The sequence below is a fragment of the Choloepus didactylus genome, chromosome 12 (assembly GCF_015220235.1).
Source record: "Choloepus didactylus isolate mChoDid1 chromosome 12, mChoDid1.pri, whole genome shotgun sequence".
Taxonomy (NCBI): Eukaryota; Metazoa; Chordata; class Mammalia; order Pilosa; family Megalonychidae; genus Choloepus; species Choloepus didactylus.
The window spans coordinates 7,415,654-7,436,961 of record NC_051318.1 but is presented as its reverse complement, the minus strand read 5'-3'; the positions used below and the strand labels follow the sequence as shown (position 1 = coordinate 7,436,961).

General features: G+C 38.2%; 1 protein-coding gene and 1 pseudogene across 5 annotated transcripts in view; both read right to left on the bottom strand.

Annotated features, from left to right (window-relative positions):
- Window positions 1-21,308, bottom strand: part of N4BP2L2 (NEDD4 binding protein 2 like 2) — an 83,015-nt gene that overhangs the window by 17,246 nt on the left and 44,461 nt on the right. The gene's annotated exons all lie outside the window — the stretch shown is intronic.
- Window positions 535-2,606, bottom strand: LOC119506729 (annotated as a pseudogene).

Genomic DNA, 21,308 nt, shown 5'->3' with positions numbered 1-21,308 from the left:
CATAAAATTTTACAGAAAAGTTTGTGTTTCAATAAAGAGACTATTGTTTTAGAACAGGCAGCTAACAGCAACTGTGCAGTTTAAATGTTTTGTTAATAACTTTTAAAAGAGACTACTGCCTGTCTGGAAATTCTTTTTTCTTTTTATAAAAAAAGAACTATTAAAAATGATTGACACATTCTGAGTTTAAAAAACTGTTAAAACATTCTCTATATTTAAATTCAACTTTATTATAGATTACAGGAAGATGGTTGTGCAACAAATACATTTGTTTCAGTATATGTCTTTAACTGATAGACTTCTTATAAGTATGTAAACAAGAATATAATAAAGTTTCCAAACGTTGCCTGTGAGCAATCAGGCAACTTTTACAATAAATAATAAGCCATTACATGCCTTCAGGATGGTTTATAGCTATACCACCATGGCAGTAAACTCTTACGAAATAAATGAAAACAAACAACAAGAAACCTTTGTAATTTGCTGCAAAATAGAGCAAAAAAAAAAAAAAAAAAGGTGTTTAAACTTGGTGGAATCTCAATAATCAATATAATTAAAGGAAAATAAAGGCATAATAAAATGTATGGTGATTAATGTTTTAAGAAGTAGAGCTTTGCTATTTTGCTTGGTTCTTTGGACACTGCATGATTTAACAAAATAAAGTCTATGTAAACTTACTATCCATCAATTAGCGGCACTTTTCAAAAAAACACTGCAAATAAATGCCCATTCAGTGTACCATTTTCCACAAAAGGATAGCATTTTTTATTTTCAGTGATGTGGATGAAGTATAATCTCTTCAGCAAGAAATTAAGGGGCAAAAATGTACTCTGACTTCAAAAAAAAAAAGGAAAGTGAAAAAGTGAAAACACAAAATCCTAAGAAGTAAATAAAGACTGTATCAGAATACTAGTGTCAAAACACATCCACACCACATTTTAAAAATCCTAAGAAAAACCAACTTAGCTTGCTTATTGGAGGTGCGTATCTAAATTCAACAGCTGACTAATATCTTTTTGGGAGTAGGCCAAAAAGAGACAGAAAAACCCACATTAATAAAAAAGTTTCTCTTCCCTAAACAGTTTTTTCCTGAAGCTGAATCTGAAGGGGGATGGGGGAGTCTACAAGCCAAGAAAATCAGTCTTCATTGTTATTTTCATTAAAGTCGTCATCATCATCATCCTCTTCCCGATGTTTAAGACACATGTGTCTCCACCTGGAGCCACTGTACGGAGACCCATCTGCACCACTGGTCAAGTCATGGGTAGAAAGCCTTGTGCCATTTGAAGTTGAACCTGATGATGAGACAAATGCACAGCTGACGGATCCCTGAGCCATTTCTGCCACATAAGGTTCAGGAGCTTTAGGTACCAAACTTCTTGCCACGTTCAGGTCTTCAGCTGAACAGCTTCCCGATTCTACTCCGCTAGCCATTCCCATTCGCTTTAATACTTCTATGTCATCATGAATTTCAAATGTGTAATCAAAAGTAAACAGATCCTCAAATTTGTCGTTAGAAATACTGCAGTCAAGCACTGACTTCTTCCTGGCGTTCACAATGATGAACGGCAGGTGGATGACGGAGGTGGAGGGAGGCAGCTTGACAATTTCTCTGCACCAAATTCTAGAAGGTCATTTGCTGTAGAATAAGCTCTGTAAGTTACGACTATTTCTGTTTTATTCTTTCAAGTCTTCTCTGTCTCTCTACCTCTAAATTCTGACATTCCTGAGACGCATCAGGAGGCAGACCAACCCATTTGATTTCTTTCTTCACCTTAGAGATAATGTTCACAGTCATTAAGACATTTACGGCATCACAGACTCATCGTCTTATATTCTTCTGGTCATAAGCTGATTCATTTGGTAAAATATGCTATCAGCAGCACTGAACTCCACAACCAATTCATCTGTCACTCCTTACATGATGTGGTTCCTTTCCTCTGAAACTTCTTACAAACCTTCATTGAAAAAACGCCTTGGGCCGTAGCCATCCCTCTCTCCTTTTCTGTTACACCTCCCAGCAGACCCAGGTGAGGAGTCTGAAGCCTGGTACGGTGATCCAAAGTGGGTTAGGGGCATGTGTATTATCCTACCAGGATAATACTCGGAGTTGCAGGTCTCCAAGGTGTACCAATTACCACTTGCTGTGCGATGTTGACATTGGACCATTCAAAGGTTCTTGGCAAGAGTTGCTTTCCAAAAGTATTTACTGTAGAAGGATGAACAGCTACTAATGATACTACAACTTTTCCAAGACTGGAATTCTGGTCTATAAAGACCTTTAGTTCTCCACTGGCTGCCATCAGACCAGGCTCATGGTGAAGCCAAGCAAGAATCAATTACGTGTAGTAAGAAATTATTTTCAGTTTTTCATCTTTTGCTGTTTTATCAGATCCATGAAATCGATTCTATAGAAACAATGATTTTTCTGGCTCGCCCAGTCTGTTCTGGTACATGGGGACAGAGGCCCCAATCATTAAAAGAAAAGAAAAGAAAAGAAAAAAAACACACACACTCTTAGTAATCTAGGAATAGATGGGAAATTTCTTAATATAATACTAGACACTACAATTCTATCAAAACATCATTCCAAATGGGGAAGTATTAGAAGCATTATCTTTAAATCAAGAACAAGACAAAGATGCCTATAATCACCATTCCCATTCAATATTGTACTAGCGAGTCCAATTAATATAATTAGACAGGAGAAATGAAGACATGTAAGGATTATAAAGAAACGAAACTATTATTCTTGGAGATTATATAACTGTGTAGATAATTTTAAAAACCTACTGATGAATCAATAGCATTAATAAGAGAGTTTAGCAAGGTTGTGGGATACAAAATTAATATTCAAGAGTCAACTGCAAGAGTGACATGAGCAAAAATGGCAGAATAAAGAACTCCAAGGCCCATCCCTCCACAACAGCAGCCATTAAACTGGCAAGGACAGTCAGACCAACTTTATAAGAACTCAGGAAACCAATCAAGGGTTCACAGCAACCAGGCAAATGCTTAATCAAGAAAAAACAAAAACAAAAACAGCTGAGTCTCAGTAAGAGCACTGTGTGGCATTTTAACTTCCTCTCCAGCTTGGTGGGGATGAGGAGTGTGGGAACTCTGCTCCCACGTCAAGCGCTTAGACAGAGTTTAAAACACAGATAAGGAAACAGACAACTAGAATGGAATAGAGAATCAAGAAACAGACCCAGATATATAGAAATTTGATTTGTGAAGAAAAGAAAATGCAGATAAGTGGGGAAAAGACTCATAAATGGTGAGGGAGCAAATGGTTACTCAGGGAAAACACCGTAACAGAATCACTAGATCAAACTATACGTAAATTCAATTCTAAAAGGTTTAAAGTCTTAAATGTAAAAAGAAAAACTATTAAAATTTCAGAAGAAAATGTAGGAGAATATGTTTTACCCCCTTCTCAAGTAGGGAAGGATTTCTCAAAAAAAGATATTTTTAATTGACATAAACATTAATAAACTAAATTGATAAATTTGCTTAATTAAAATTAAGAACTTCTGTTCATCAAAAGACACCATAATAAAGTAAAAGGACAAGCCACAACCTGGGAGAAGATATTTTGAATATCATGTCATATAGTATCTGTTGCCTTTCAGCTGCACATAAACCCTTCTATACTGTCCTCTCTATTCCCAGAATGAAAAGCATGCAAACTACACTTCCCAGACTTCCTTGCCAGATTATTTATGAAGTTCTCCCAAGAGAAAGTACTGGCAGAAAACTAGAAATAGGAGGAAGAAAAAGACCTTTTTTTTTTTTTGGATTTCTGATATCACTTCCAACAGGGAATGTAGCTACAATGAAGGAAGCCTTCTGGTACCAGTTGAGGACGTTGACTTTCGACAGTGGAAGGCTTCCTGGCACAACAATCACGGGCTCTGCGTAACAGCATTTTCTGTTTCACTCTTCTAGCCCTCAGACTAATAGTGCTTCTTGCATAAACTAATCTTTAGATAACTTATCTATTTTTTGCTTCTCCAGCCCTTCCGGTGACCATGTAACCAATTCCTTATATTAAATTCCTTCTCTGTAAAATAGCAAGAATGGTTTCTAGTTTCCTGATTATTACTGCCACATAACATATATTCAGACTTCATTAAAAATCCTACAAATCAATAAGAAAGATAAAAAAAACTGAATACAAAAATGAGCAGGAGACATTAAATAGGCATTTTTACAGAGGAAACAGAAACGGTCTATAAATACATGAAAGTTCAACCTCATTAGCAAGAATAGAAATGCAAAGTAAAACCACAATAAAATAAAATTTCACATCTGCCAGATTAGCAAAAAATTTTAAATCATACAATAGCAAATGTTAGTAAGAATCTGGAGTAACAGAAATTTTTATTCACAGCTGGGAGTACAAAGAGGCACATTCACTCTGGGAAAGGCTGACATTACCCAGGAAAGACGAATATGTCCCCACCCCAAAATCCAGCTACTCCTAGATATATAACCTCAAGTAACAACTTTAAAACTTTTTGACTGCTACCCACAATAAGAAATGTATATTATAATCCTTCCCGATATACAGATACATACACATGCACAAAACTTTCACAAAACAATACCTACCCTTACTAAATACACTGCAAATATCTATGTAAAACTGTATATATATGTAAATAAATATGTAAAACTACAACACATACATTAATACAGGAAATGTATATTTTCGGTTCCATATTTTAATATGCTGTTTGCAAACTACCAAACTGACTTTATGACCCTAATGGGTCATATCCTGCAATTTAGAAAAATACCACTCTAGAGAAACTCCAGCACATGTCTACAGTTCATTCTCCATAACAGCAAAACTGGAAACAACCCATCCAACCATCAACAGAATGGATCAACGAATAGTTGTACGTTCATAAAACGGAATGCTGCTATACAGTAGTGAAAATGAATAAATGCATTAATATGGCTGAAAAACAATGTTGAGCAAAAGAAGGAAATCAGAACACTTGCACAATGGTTCCATTTATAGAGACAATAAAAAACCGGCCACTGTTTGTAAACATTACACTATTTGGGAAAAAACTATAAGGAAAAGGAAAGAAGCAACAAATATCCAATTCAAGACAGTGAATTCCTTTAGGACAAGGGAAGGAGACTAGCATGGTGTTTCTAAGATATTGATAATCTTGAACTTCTAACTTAAGTAGTGGTATCACAGATGCCCATTTTATTATCAGTTTTTAACCAAATAGCTATGTCCTCTATGTTCTTTTGTATGGCATATTTCAAAATAAATATATTTTTAAGCAGAAAGGGGAGACTTCCATAAGAATTCACATGGATTCATAAATTGATTTATTCCCTTTTTTGATATAGGCCCCAACGTTAGCAGATCAGAGATTTTAATAAGGCATTTTAAATCATCTCTAACAATAAACTTTTAGATAAAATAACATATACTTGATGTAATACAGTTTGATAAGTTATTATGTAGAGCCACTTAAAACTGCTATTCTTATAAATCAAAAACAATTAAGTGCACTTCTGGGGTAGAGGGTGGAGTAGGGAGCTCCAGGTCTCAGCCTCCACCGGCAGCCATTGAACAGGCAGGGTCTGTCTGTAACAACTGGGCAGGGGCTCCAGAGGCCAGAAGAACACTGTACGGCATTAAGACGAGCGGGAGGAGAGGCCGATAAACTACAGGAAAGAACAGTGAGTTGCTCTGTCTGCACAGCAGCTGCCAGCACCCATCCTTCACTCTTATGGTGGACCACCGTGGAGTCCAGTCCCTCCCTAGCTTGCAGGGAACAGGAAAGGACATAAAAATCCTCTTCCCCAAGAATAACGGTGGGCACAGCTGAGCACTTATCATGGCTTTTCATTAGCAGATTCAGATCACTGTGTCCAGGCTCTGAGCTAATGTTTCAACCAAACCCAGACAAAAGTAGCAGCAGCCATTGGTTTTAACCCTACCTTAGACAGGGGTGGAGGCAGTGGAGATTTAAAGACGCAGTGCTTCCTCAGGGCTACGGAGGATGGTTAGCTGACAGACTGCATCTGTTGGCAGGCCAGGAAAGCACAGCCTTGAGGAGCCATCAAAGAGGCTTTTGGTGCCCTTCCTTACCCACTTCCCAGGGCACTTTTGTGCCAGTTTGAATGTATTGTGTCCCCCAAATGCCATTATCTTTGATGTAGTCTTGTGGGGCAGATGTTTTGGTGCTGATTAGATTTGCTTGGAATGTGCCCCACCCAGCTGTGGGTGATGACTCTGATGAGATATTCCCATGGAGACATGGCCCCACCCATTCAGGGTGGGCCTTGATCAGTGGAGTCATATAAATGAGCTGACTCAAAGAGAAGGAACTCAGTGCAGCTGTGAGTGACGTTTTGAAGAGGAGCAAGCTTGCTAGAGGAAAGTCCTGGGAGAAAGCCATTTTGAAACCAGAACTTTGGAGCAGACGCCAGCCACGTGCCTTCCCAGCTAACAGACATTTTACGGACACCATTGGCCACCCTCCAGTGAAGGTACCCGATTACTGATGTGTTACCTTGGACACTTTATGGCCTTAAGACTGTAACTGTGTAACCAAATAAACCCCCTTTTTATAAAAGCCAATCCATCTCTGGTGTTTTGCATTCTGCAGCATTAGCAAACTAGAACAACTTTGTAGCCAGTCTGTACCCCCTTCTTGGGTCCCTGAGGGTGTTTTGGCTGGGAAGTACTGACTTGGGAAAGTCCTTTCAAGGGTGACCCTGCTCCCAGAATCTGTCCTCTAGGCAAAAGCAGCTAGAGACAACGAAAAGAGAGTAAAAAACTACAGAGGCAAAAAACCAACAGAACAGACCAAGATTCCTGGAGAAGGGACAGAGGAAAGTAAGGTTTCTCATGGAAGTGAAACAATTGCACAAAAAGTGCAATCTTTAAAATTGTACCGCATATTTAGGGCAAGAATCAGATGAAGAGGAGCTGAAAAAAATCTGAGCAGTTAAACACAGGCTATTCTAAAGATACACAGTAGAGCAGACTAAGCATCAAAGTAGAGCCTTAAGACAAAGCCAATCAACAATAAAACCCTAGGCAATTGAGAGAAATTGACCTTCAGAGTAAACTCATAGAGATAAGCAAATGACTAGACATAATCAAAAAAATTACATGCCATGCTAAGAAAAGGGGAGTATGGCCCCATCAAGGAAACAAATTAAAACTTTGGAGGAGACACAGAATTTGAACTAATCAAAGATGTTCAAACAAACCTTCTAAATCAATTCAAGGAGATGAAAGAAAATATGGCTAAAGAGATAAAGGATATCAAGAAGACAATGTGTGAGTTTTACAAAGAAGAATATGAATGTATAAAAAGAAACATCAGAATTTATAGGGATGACAGACACAACAGAAGAGATTAAAAATACACTCAAGACATACAACAGCATTTTCTTCTGCTTAGAAGAAAGAATCAGCAAATTAGAAGACGGGACCATCAAAATCTTACAGATATAAGACAGAGAGAAAAGAATGGAAAAATTGAGCAGTATCTCAGGGATTTGAATGGCAGCATGAAGTGCACAAACATACACATCATGGGTGTCCCAGAAGGAGAAGAGAAGGGAAAAGGGGCAGAAAGAATATCTGCGGAAATAATGGCCCCAAATTTCCCAACTCTTATAAAAGACACAAATAAACTTGTACATGAAGCACAACATACTCCATACAGAATAAATCCTAATAGACCTACGCTGAGACACATACTAATCAGAATGTCAAATGCCAAAGATAAAGACAGAATTCTGAAAGGAGCAAGAGAAAAGTGAGACATCACATACAAGGGATTTGCAGTAAGACTAAGTCCCAATTTCTCATCAGAAACCATGGAAACAAGAAGGCAGTGGTATGATATATTAAGGAACTAAAAGGGAAAAACTGCCAGCCAAAAATTCTTTATTCAGAAAAACTGTACTTCAAAAATGAGGGAGACTCTCTCTAGCTAAGCCAACTTGAAAGGTGAAATCACTGCCCTCCCCCCTACGTGGGATCAGACACCCAGGGGAGTGAATCTCCCTGGCAACGTGGAATATGACTCCTGGGGAGGAATGTAGACCCGGCATCGTGGGACGGAGAACATCTTCTTGACCAAAAGGGGGATGTGAAAGGAAATGAAATAAGCTTCAGTGGCAGAGAGATTCCAAAAGGAGCCGAGAGGTCATTCTGGTGGGCACTCTTACGCACACTTTAGACAACCCTTTTTAGGTTCTAAAGAATTGGGGTAGCTGGTGGTGGATACCTGAAACTATCAAACTACAACCCAGAACCCATGAATCTCGAAGACAATTGTATAAAAATGTAGCTTATGAGGGGTGACAATGGGATTGGGAAAGCCATAAGGACCACACTCCACTTTGTCTAGTTTATGGATGGATGAGTAGAAAAATAGGGGAAGGAAACAAACAAACAAACAGACAAAGGTACCCAGTGTTCTTTTTTACTTCAATTGCTCTTTTTCACTTTAATTATTATTCTTGTTATTTTTGTGTTTGTGCTAATGAAGGTGTCAGGGATTGATTTAGGTGATGAATGTACAACTATGTAATGGTACTGTGAACAATCGAATGTACGATTTGTTTTGTATGACTGCGTGGTATGTGAATATATCTCAATAAAATGAAGATTAAAAAAAAATGAGGGAGAGTTTAAAATATTCATAGATAAACAGAAACTGAGAGAGTTCATCAACAAGAGACCTGCCCTACAAGAAGTACTAAAGGGAATCCTGAAGACTGAAAAGAAAAGACAGGAGAGAGTGGCTTCAAGTAGAGTGAAGAAATGAAGATTATCCATACTCCCCAATCAAAAGACACAGATTGGAAGAATAAATGAAAAAGCATGATCCAACTATACACTGTTTACAAGAGACTCAGCTTAGATTCAAAGACCCAAACAGATTGAAAACAAAAGGTCAGAAAAAGATATTCCATGCAAATAGTAACAAAAAAGAGCTGAGGTAGCTACACTAATATCGGACAAAATGGACTCTAAATGCAAAAATGTTATAAGAGACAAAAAAAAAAAAAAAAGACACCATATATTAATAGAAAGGGCAATCCACCAAGAAGAAAAAACAATTATAAATATCTATGCACCTAACCATGGTGCCCCAAAATACAGGAGGCAAACACTGGGAAATCTGAAGGGAGAAATAGATGTCTCTACAGTGAGAGTTGGAGACTTCAATATGCCACTCTCATCAATAGACAGAACATCTAGACAGAGGATCAACAAAGAAACAGAAATCTTGAATAATATAATAAACAAAATAGACCTAACAAACATATACAGAATATCACACCCCAAAACAGCAGGATAAACATTCTTCGCAAGTGCACTTGGATCATTCTCCAGGATGGACCACAGGTTGGGTCACAAAACAAGTATCAATGAATTTTAAAAGACTGAATTTGAGAGAGATGTCATCAACATGGTGAAACAACACATCTACTGAAAACATTTCAAAAGAGATTCAGTGAAGAAAAGGACAAAAATCACAATTCTGGGGTTGCGGTAAAGACTGGAAAAGGATCCCACAAATGCTGAATCAAAGGGAAAGAAAAATATCAGGTAGGAAAATTCCATCCTGGACCAGCCAGTCTCCTTCACTTGCCCTCACTCGGTCCCACACAGCTCAGGAAGTGCCCAGAGGCAGTGGTCAGGATCCCAACCACTGCCCCAGGAGACAGAGACTATGAAACATCTCACAGCAATGATATAAATCTCCATGTATATCCAGACATGGCGATAGATAGATAGATAGATAGATAGATAGATAGATAGATCGATCAGTGGAACAGAACAAAACACCCAAAAGTAGATCCATAAAAACACAGGCAACTGACTTTTTTTTTTTTTTTTTTCGGCTATATCGTTATACAATCATTACCAAAGATCAGGGCTACTGAATTACAGTTCAACAACTTCAGGTATTTGCTTCTGGCTATTCTAAAACAACAGACACTAAAAAGAAGTATTTAAAAATTGAGTCAGTAGTCACAGTCATTTGTTAAATCCTAAGTTCTCAGTTACACCTCCCCCCTCTCATTTGATCATTCTCTCAATCTTCAGGGTTATCTGGGTAATGACTATTTTAACTTCTTTGTGCTGAAAAGGAGTGTTGACCTGGTTGATTGAATTTGATAAGGTTCCCAAGTCCACTCAACAAGGACAGAACAGTCTCTTCAATAAATGGTGTTGGGAGACCTGGATGTCCATATCCAAAAGAATAAAAAAGGATCCCTACCTCACACTCTATACAAAAATTAACTCAAAATTGATCAAGACCTAAATATAAAAGCCAGTACCATAAATCTCCTAGAAGAAAATGTAGGAAAACATCTTCAAGATCTAGTGATAGGCAGTAGTTTCTTAGACTTAAACCCAAAGCACAAGCAACAAAAGAAAAAATGGATAAACAGGACCTCTTCAAAACTGAATACTTCAGTGCTTCAGAGGACTTTGTTAAAAGAGTAAAAAGGCTACCAACTCAATGGGAGAAAATATTTGAAAACATATCTGATAAGGGTTTGATAGCCAGAATATATAAAGAAATCCTACAACAATTAAAAGACAAACAATTCAATTTAAAAATGGGCAAAAGACATGAATAGAGGACAGAAGAAGATGGTGGCATAGAAAGGAGTGGAAGCTAGTTTGTTCTCCTGGAACAACTAATAAGCAACCAGGAACAACTAGTAAATAATCTGGAATAACTACGTGGGGACAAACGTGATTGTACACTCATCATACACCAACCTGAATTGGGAGGAATGCCCAAGATCGCAGCATAAAATCTGTAAGTAAAAACTGTGGATCCAAGCCAGGAGCCCCCTCCCACCATGGCCTGAACTGCAAAGCCTCACCATGCTAGAGAGCAGCACTCTCCCAGTAAGAAAATATAGCTCAGCTGAGCTCCAACTGGGGTTTTAATTGACAAGTGTGGACTGCTCAATACAAGATATGAATCCAGAACAAGCAGAGGCTTTTGGTGACGACTGACCTTGGAGAGCTGGAAGGTGGCCAAGGACTGGCCCTGAAGGGGGCTTTCTGTCCCTTTTTCAGCTCAGAGGAGAAAGCCTCAGCCATTTTCAGTTTCCAGTGCTCTGACCCAGATAAGGCTGGAGGGAGCACAGGCACAGAGTTTATTCAAATGCTAATGACCTCTCCCTAGGGGGGTATCTTCCTGTTCTAGTTTGCTAATGCTGCTGGAATGCAAAATGCCAGAAATGGATTGGCTTTTATAAAAGGGGGTTTATTTGGTTACACAGTTATAGTCTTAAAGCCATAAAGTGTCCACCAACAAAGTGTACCTTCACCGGACGATGGCCAATGGTGTCCAGAAAACCTCTGTTAACTGGGAAGGCACGTGGCTGGCGTCTGCCCTAAGTTCTGGTTCCAAAATGGCTTTCTCTCAGGACATTCCTCTCTAGGCCACAGTTCCTCTTCAAAATGTCACTCTCGGTTACTCTTGGGGCATTTGTCCTCTTTTAGCTTCTCTGGAGCAAAAGTCTGCTTTCAATAGCTGTCTTCAAATGGTCTCTCTTCTGTAGCTACTCTCTCTCACTTCTTCAAAGTGTTGCTCTTGGCTGTAGCTCCTCTTCAAAATGTCAATCCCAGCTGCACTGAGTTCCTTCTGTTTCTCAGCTCAATTATATGGCTCCAGTGATTTAATTTAGACCCACCCTGAATGGGCAGGGCCACAACTCCATGGAAATTATCCAATCAGAGTCATCACCCACAGTTGGGTGGGGCCCATCTCCACAGAAACACTCAAAGAATTACAATCTAATCAACACTGACATGTCCACCCCACACAAGATTACATCAAAGATAATGGCGTTTTGGGGGACATAATACATTCAAACTCATTTTCCTAAGAGGAAAGAGGTGGGGCCCAGCTCTACTTCCTGCCCTTCATTGAGAACCAGACCCCAGAGCCTGGGGGAAAACAGCCATGGGCCACACCTCCTTACACTAGTCTGGAGCTTACAGGCTGACAGGTGCCACCTGCTGGGCAGAAAAGCACAGTGACTTGAGGCCTCACAAGGTGTACCAATCTTCTAAGACACACCCTCAGGGAGACATGATACTATTGTGTTCTAAGACCTGAGCCCATTCTGGTCTGGGAAAACCTGATTGAGATAACCAAGAAACCAGATGCCTAGACAACAGAAAACTACAACCTACACTAAGAAAAACAAAGTTATGGCCCAATCAAAGGAACAAACTTACACCTCAACTGAGATATAGGAATTTAATCAACCAATACTAAATCAATTCAAAAAGTTTAGGGAAGATATGGCAAGAGATGAAACGTATAATGAAAACACTGGGTGTACATAAGGTAGAAATCGAAAGTTCAAAAAAACAACTGGCAGAATCTACGGAAAGGCACAAGACAAGAGATGAAAGACACAATGGAAATATACAACAGCAGATTTCAAGAGACAGAAGAAAACACTCAGGAACTGGAGAAAAAGGCACCTGAAACCCTACACATAAAAGAACAGATGGAGAAAAGAATGGAAAAATATGAGCAATGTCTCCGGGAACTTAAGGACAAAACGAAATGCAGGAATGTACATGTCACTGGTGTCCCAGAAGGAGAAGAGAAGGGAAAAAAGAAGCAATAATAGAGGAAATAATCAACGAAAATTTTCCATCTCTTATGAAAGACATAAAATTACGGATCCAAAAAGTGCAGTGTTCCCCAAACAGAATAGATGTGAATAGACTTACACCAAGACACCTAATAATCACATTATCAAACGTCAAAGATAAAGAGAGAATCCTGAAACAGCAAGAGAAAAGCGATCCATCATGTACAAAAGAAGCTTGATAAGACCATGTGCGGATTTCTCAATAGAAACCATGGAGGCAAGAAGGAAATGGGGTGATATATTTAAGATATTAAAAGAGAAAAACCACCAACCAAGAATCCTATATCTGGCAAAACTGTCCTTCAAATATGAGGGAGAGCTTAAAATATTCTCCAACAAACAGTGACAGAGTTTTTGAACAAGACACCTGCTTTACAGGAAACACTAAAGGAAGCACTGCAGACAGAAAGGAAAAGACAGAAGAGGTTTGGAAAACAATTTTGGGAGATAGTAGCACAACAATGTAAGTAAACTGAACAAAGATGACTGTGACACATGATTGAAAAAGGAAGGTTAGGACCATGTGGGACACCAGAACAAAAGAGGAAAGATAAAGACTGGTACTGTATAACTCAGTGAAACCCAGGGTGCTCAATGGTTGTAATACAAGGTAGAAATATGTTTTTACGTGAGGTAGAACAGTTGAAAGTCAACAATGCAAGGTGTTAAAAATAGAGTGGGATTGGGGAAAAATACAACAATGCAAACTAGGGACTATAATTAACAGAAACATTGTATTATGCTTCCTTTAATATAACAAAGGCAATATACCTAAGCTAAATGCATATGGGGGGGAGGGGCATAGGGAAGGGTATGGGACTCCTGGCATTGGTGACATTGTCTGTTTCTTTATTCTACTTTAGTTTAATGCTATCTTACCTTTTGTTGCTTTCTAGCTCTCATGTTTTTTTTTCTCTTTTTTCTTTTTTGTTTGTCCCTCTACCTTCTTTGACTCTTCCTCCTTCTTTGTGGAAGAAATGGAGATGTTCTTATATAGATAGTGGCGATGGGGCTGAATAGATAAATATGTGACTATACAGGGAACCAACAATTGTTTACTTGGGACAGAATGTATGGTGTGTGAACAAAACCATCTTAAAAAAAATGGGTTGATGAAGAAATCTTGAGGGCACTATATTGAGTGAAGACAGACAGACACATAAGGACAAATATTGCAGGGTCTCACTGAAATGAACTAATTATAATATGTAAACTAATGGACATGAAATATAAGTTACCAGGATATATAACGAGGCTAAAGAATGGGGAGCAGTTGCTTATTATGAGCAGAATGTTCAACTAGGGTGAACTCAAACGTTTGGAAATGGACAGAGGTGATGGCAGCACAATAACTAACAGTGCTGAATGGTGTGTGAAGGTGGTGGAAAGGATAAGCTCGGAGTTATGCATGTCACCAGAAGGAAAGTTGGAGGTTAAAAGATGGGAATGTATAAAACAGTGAATCTTGTGGTGGACAACGTCCATGATTAGCTGCACAAATATTAGAAATCTCTCTCATGAACTAGAACAAATGTATGACACTGTAACTAGAAGTTAATGATAGAGAGCCATATAGGAAGAAAAAACATATACCTATTGCAAACTATATACAACAGTTAGTAGTATTTTAACATTCTTTCATCAACAGTAACAAATGTACTATACCAATACTATGAATCAATAATGGGGGGGATGGTTAGGGGTATGGGAGGATTTGAGTTTCCTTTTTTTGTCTTTCTTTTCTGGAGTAACGAAAATGTTCTAAAAATTGAAAAAAAATTGTGGTGATGGATGCACAGCTGTATGATGGTATCCTGGGCAACTGATTGTACACTTTGTATCTTTGGTTAATTGTATGGTTTGTGAACAATCTCAATTAAAAAAAAAAGACATGAATAGATATTTTTCCAAAGAGGAACTACAAATGGCTAAAAAGCGCATAAAAAGATGCTCAGCTTCACTAGCTATTAGGGAAATCCAAATGAAAACGACAATATCATTTCACAACCACTAGAACGGCCACTATTAAAAAAAAACAAAAAAACACGAGTGTTGGAGAGGATGTGGAGAAATAGGAACACTCATTTATTGCTAATGGCAATGCAAAATGCTGCAGTCCCTGTGGAAGACAGTTCAGCAGTTCCTCAGGAAGCTAAGAATATACTTACCTTATGATCCGGCAATCCACTCCTAGGCATATACCCAAAAGAACTGAAAGCAGGGACTTGAACAGATATTTGCACACCATTGTTCATGGCATCATTATTCACGATTTGCAGAAGATGGCAGCAACCTAAATGTCCATCAACTGATGAATGGATAAACAAAATGTGGTATATACATGGAATATTATTCAGCCATATAAAAGGAATGAAGGTCTTGATGTATGTGACAATACAGATGGCCCTTGAGGACATTATGTTGAATGAAATAAGCAAGACATAAAAGGACAAATATTGTATGATCTCATCATTATTAACTAAATATAATAAGCAAACTCAAAGAATTAGAATCTAGAATATAGGTTCCCAGGGGTTAGCTTGGGATTAGAGAATGGAGAGTTGATGCTTAGTATGTACAGAATTTCTACTTAGATTGATCGTAAAGGTGTGGAAATGGATGGTGGTGATGGTAGATCATTATCGTGAGCTCATTATCAATAGCACTGAACTATAGAGGTGAATGTCACTAAAAGGGGGAACTTTCGGATGCATAAATTACTAGAATAAAGATTAAAAGATAAAATATAGGACTGTACAACACAGTGAACCCTATCGTAGACAACAGCTATAGATAACAGTACAAGTATAAGAATGTTCTTTCATGATTTATAATTAATACAAGATGTTAATAATAGGGTAGTATATGGGGAAAAACATACCTAAGGTAAGTTATGGATGATAGATGATAGTACGATTTTAGTAATCATTCATCAATTTTAACAATGGTTAACACTACTGTTAAGAAAAAGTAAAATTATTTTTAAAATGCTATCATCAACGTTCCACACCAATGGAAGGTGATGGGGGTAGGGTGGCGTAGGGGAATCCTGTATTTTATTTATTATTGTTTTGTAAACCCACAATTCCTCTAATTAAAAAAAGAAAAGACAGAATTACACACATGCAGAAAAGGGTAAGTACTGGCCATTTCATATGATTCAACCTAATATACTCACAAGAGATGATGTCAGGATAGAGAAATGGCAATTGACTTGAAATATATGGAAGATAGACTTTATAGGCTTGGTGATTAAGCATCATTGTGGACATAGGGTATTATTCCAGAGAAAAAAGATTCAAGATTCAGGCAACCAGGAAGTTGGTCATAACTTGAATTGAGATAGATAATATAGGAAAGAGAACTGTTTGAGGGTTATAAGTGAGCTGAAAAATAACGTATTTGCTTTTAGACATGCTGAGTTTCAGTAGGCCTTTAAATTAAAAAATGGAAATGTCAGGCCGTAAGAAACAGGCATTCAAATCCCAGGTAGGAAGCAAGAGCTAAAGAAAAAGCTATAGGAGACATCAACACAGAAATGGCACTGAAGTCATGGAAATACTTGAGATGGCCTAAGGGCTGGTAAGGCAGGGAAAAGGCAAGAGTCCAGAACAGAAACCTGGGAACCAAAATTTAGGTTAATGGTGCAAAAAAGTGACAAAGGAGACAAAACAGAAAAAAAATAAAGAGAAAATGAGAAGAGGAATATTCTAGAAGCTGAGAGAAGATACAATTTCTAGAGTAAGGGAAGTTGTGGTAGACTGAATCATGTCCCCCAACAAATGACGTTCTTAATCTTAATCTGTGTTCCCATTCTTAGTCAAGGTGTGGCCAAATTCAATCAGGGTGGCTCTGAGTCGGTATTACCGGAGGCCTTATAAGGAAAGGAAGTTCGGATGCGGTCAGAGAAAGCCATGTGAAGAAGCAGGAAGTCAGTGGCCACCAGAAGAGGAGACACGAGGAGGGAGAGAGCCCTATGTGATGGGTGGCAGAGGTCCAAGCCAGGGAACCCCAAGGATTGTGGCCAGCCAGCCCCAGAACTCCAAGGACTTTGAGGAGAAAGCACAGCCCTGCCAATACCTTGATTTTGGACTTCTAGCCTCTGAAACCACAAGCCAATAAACTCCTGTTTAAGGCAACCAGTCTGGCAGAAGTTGGCAGCAAAACAGAAGTTGGCAGTGAAAAATTATTTTAACAAAACTCAAGCGCCTACTATGACTGAGAAGGTGAGGTATGGTAATCATAGCTGATCTCTTTCCTTTATCCCCCTAGTGAATCTTTTCATCAGTAACCTGAACAAAAGTGAAGGTGGGTTTTATGAAATTTTCCAAAAACACTCCATTAGCCTGAGATGATGGGCAAAATCTTACATAAAGATGTTAAGGGGGGCATAAAAACACATCACTACCAATGAAGAATTCTTGCCCAAAATATTTAACTAGAATTTAATCAAGCCTCTAGGCCTAACTTTCACTTTATAAGAAACACAGAGGCTAGAGTAACATGTTAAATGATACCATGAGAAAAACAATCAGACAAATCCAGAAACGGGAAGTTCTACAAGACAATTAGACAATACTCTTAAAAAGGACAATATCATAGGGGAAGGGAGGTATTAAAAAAAAAGGGTTGAGAACTTTAGATTAAGAGACCAAATTGTGGGGGAGGCAAGGTATGTGGGAACCCTCTCTATTATCTGCTCAAATTTTCCATAAACCTAAAACTGATCAAAAAAAATAAAGCCTTAGAAAAAATACAGAGTCATGCTGCCTTGGTGACTCAGAGGAGGAAGAGTTAATATGAAGATTTCTTTTCTGGTCTTTGCTCATTTGGCATTGCAAACTCAGTGGTTAGAAGTGTAACACCTACTTCCGTTTTGTGGTACATGTTATTTTTCTTGTGTGAAGCCACTGGCAAGCATAAAGAACAGTTTTGTTAGATCCCAGAAAAAGAAACTAACATGTAGCAGTTTCTAACCCAGGGGCCCCCACAGCTTATCTCAAAGAAAACAGGTGCCCCATAAACTAAAGAATGAAGGCTGTTTAAGGCTGTTCCAGCCACAGTGGCGCCCCAACCTCAAAAAGGCGGGTAAGGCAAGGTGAGATATGTCCAGAAGATGAACAACTAGAAAGGCCTGCTCTCCCAAGATAGACAACGCAGCTGCTTTTCTAAGAAGAATAATGTGTCAGAACCCTAGCAAACAATCAGCCCAAAAACTGACAGGCACTTACCCACTCGAGGCACAGAACACCACAGCAGGCACCCTTCCCAACGTGGGTTCCTTTTTTCATTAAAAGATGCGGCTCCCAGCAGAGAGCCGGAGCCATTTTCTTTCTTTCCCACCGGCTCCCACCCGCTTTCTTCCTCTAAATAAACTCTATACTTTGACTCACTGCATTGTGTGGATTCCTGAATGACTCCAGACCTAACAAGTTTGTTCTTTTTTCTTTCCTCATACTTAAGGGAAATCAGAACAGTTCCAACTCTTTTCTTATTTCCTAATACTTAAGGGAAATCTAAACAGCTGAGTCTTCAGCCCCAAGTGAGGCATGTTCATCTCCTGGTGGCAATGCCCAGAGCCAACCAAACACCCGAAGGGTTCCCTCCTTATGGTGACAGAGACGCCACCCAGTCCAGAGCTCTGAGCTGCCAGGTGGACAGTGCTTCAGAGGTGACCTAATCCAAAGTTTCCATCCTGCAGAGGAAGAAAGCAAGGCCCAGAAAGGGAAGGCTGTGGTAGGAGGTTGGCTCTGCCTGGGCGAGGAGCTTGAACCCTGACCCTGAGCCCACTGCTCTCTCTACCCGGCACATTCAGTATCTCTCCACACTGTAACTGCCTTTCAGAAAGTGAAGCAATTCCTGATTATCTCAGAACTATACTGTCCAATATAGTAGCCATTTATATGAGGCTATCAGCCCTTGAAAAGTGGCTAGTTGGGATTGAGATGTGCTATAAGTATAAAATACACACTGGATTTCAGAGTTTATATGAAAGAAATGTAAAATATCTCAATAATTTTTAATACTGATTACATGTTGAAATAATATTTTGATAAACTAGATTAAATAAAATATATTATCATTTAAAGAGAGAGACTAAAGAAAACTAACAATTAAATTCAAAGGGTGACTCTTGATTGGCTACAAGTTTGGGGAGAAAAAAAAGCTATAAAAGATAGTGCATTCTTTAAAAAGGTTTATGTTATATATATATTATGACAATAAAATAAAATTTAAATTATCTGGAATTCTGAAGCTGAGTAGATCATGGTGAGGAGAATTACAGCTGAGGATCTGGAACCACAACTTGTCTCTCACAAATGATTTCAGCCAAAATTCTGCTCCTTAGAGAGTCTAAAAAGCCTCTAATAATTTAGAGTGATCCCAGGCTGGTACTGTCCCCAGGAAACTGAAAGAAATACATGTAATCCTTGCTAGAGAAATCTATCTTTATCCAGGGGCTCAAAATATTACAAGTAATAGTCCAAGAAACATGAGTAGCTCATACTCAAAAAGAACAACACACAAGGAAACAAGTTATCATGAATAAGGTACAACAGAAACAAACCTGAATATCTTTAGAAAGACTTCTGGTAATCACGGTATAAAATAACCATATTCATTATTTGTAAAGGCACATTTAAACTAATTTCAGGAAATAATGGACTCTAAAGAATGACAAATTAAGTAAATGTAAATATGTAAAATCTAATCATTGAAATTCTAAATTCAATGGACAAGTTTATTAGCAGGTTAGGGACAGTTGATGAGAGAATTAGTGAATGGAAACACATATCTGAAGAAATTCCAGAAAGCAGCAATAAGAAATAAAATGATGGGATATATGAAAAAAAAGTTAAGAGATACAAGAGAGAATAAGAAGTTCTAACATATATTCATTGGACTCTGAGGAGAACAGTTTAAGAATAGAGCAGAGATAATGTTTGGAGAGAAGAAATTTATGACTGAGAATTTTCCAAAACTGATTAAATACACCAACCCATAGGTTCAAGAAGCCTAGCAAAACCAAGTAGGATAAATAAAAAGAAGTCCTCACCTAGACACATGATGATGAAACTTCAAAACATTATAGACAAAGGGCAGACATTAAAATCAGTAAGAACTGAGCCAGAAAGCAGTGGAAAGGTAACTTCAATGTTCTGAGAGAAAATAACTGTCAACCTAGTATTCTATATCTAGTAAAAATATTGCTGACCAATGGGAGCAAAATAAAGATATTTATTTTCAAACAAACAAAAAACCAGAGATTTAACCCAAAGATTTCAGGCAGAAGGAAAGTAATACCGGATAAAGGGTCCAGAAATTTATTTATATATAGATTTGGGCATAGTCTGGAAGATCACCTGGCAAGAACTTTTCAAGCAATTATTGATAGCTGGATGGCATCACATTAAGGTCTCTTCCAATAGAGAAGAGATTTTATCTATGACTTTAAATCTTTTGAGGGCCAAACACTAGTCCAGATATAGCATTATTTGGAGTTTTCATCTCACCTGAGTCACTCCCTTACTAGGTAACCTTTGACTTTTCTTCAGTCAGACCTGGAAATGAGATACTATTTAGATTGTGCTTTACAATTTTTAAATTATTTCACAATCCTCATTTTCATGCTTATGGTACTACTGTTTTCATTTTACAGACTGAAGAAACTGAAACTCAGAGCTGCTGATTTCCCCAAGATGACACAGCTAATTGTATACAAACAGGTTTTCTGCCCCTACACACAGCACTTTTTAGATCAGGTTCTGCCTCTAAACTTCCTCTAAATAGGAGTACAACATATCTATTACACAAAAACTTTAAATGGAAACTCCATATATAAACAGGTAAAAGTGAAGGGTCCTGTTCTGACTGAAGAGAAGCTGTGGATCCAAAGCCCTACTTGTTCTGTCTTCCTCTCCCTGCCTGCAGCAGCTCCTATTCTGTGGAATTGTTTGAAACCCACTGCCTGAAGCAATCTTCCTGCTCTCTCCTTATAAAATCTCAGACTCACTGACATTATTTAGTCTCTGAACCAAATTATTTGCTCTGATCCATTTTGCACACACCCAACTTGTTGCCAATATTCATTTACAGGTAATCCAAAACTTCAGAAAATTTGAGAAGTCTGAAACTGTACAACATAGTGTGTATGTGGATATGTATATGTACGTAATTTTTATAGGGAGAGAGACCATTATATTACATTGGACCTAACAGTGGTCCCTACCCAAAAAAGTTTAGTCCCTTCCTCAGGCACGTAACACCATGGCTTTAATTCACACCTCAAATCTTATGCTCAGGACCAGTTTTCATGGCTTTTTCTTTTTCTTTCCTCAACCATTATTCACATTCTTCTCTAAATACCTCACTCAATCTAACCCAGTCTCTGGAACTTTTTATCTCAATGTAGATGGTGATTCTGTCACATATCAGTCTTGGGAGCTAGACACATATGTGGGCCATACTGTGTGATTAATTTTATGGCATTCCATAATTCAAAATTTAAATATATGTCCACATATCTGTACAAATATATATATCATTTAAACTTTCAGAGATCTGCTGCCTGTATCTTCCAGTGTATGGGGCCTTCAACTATA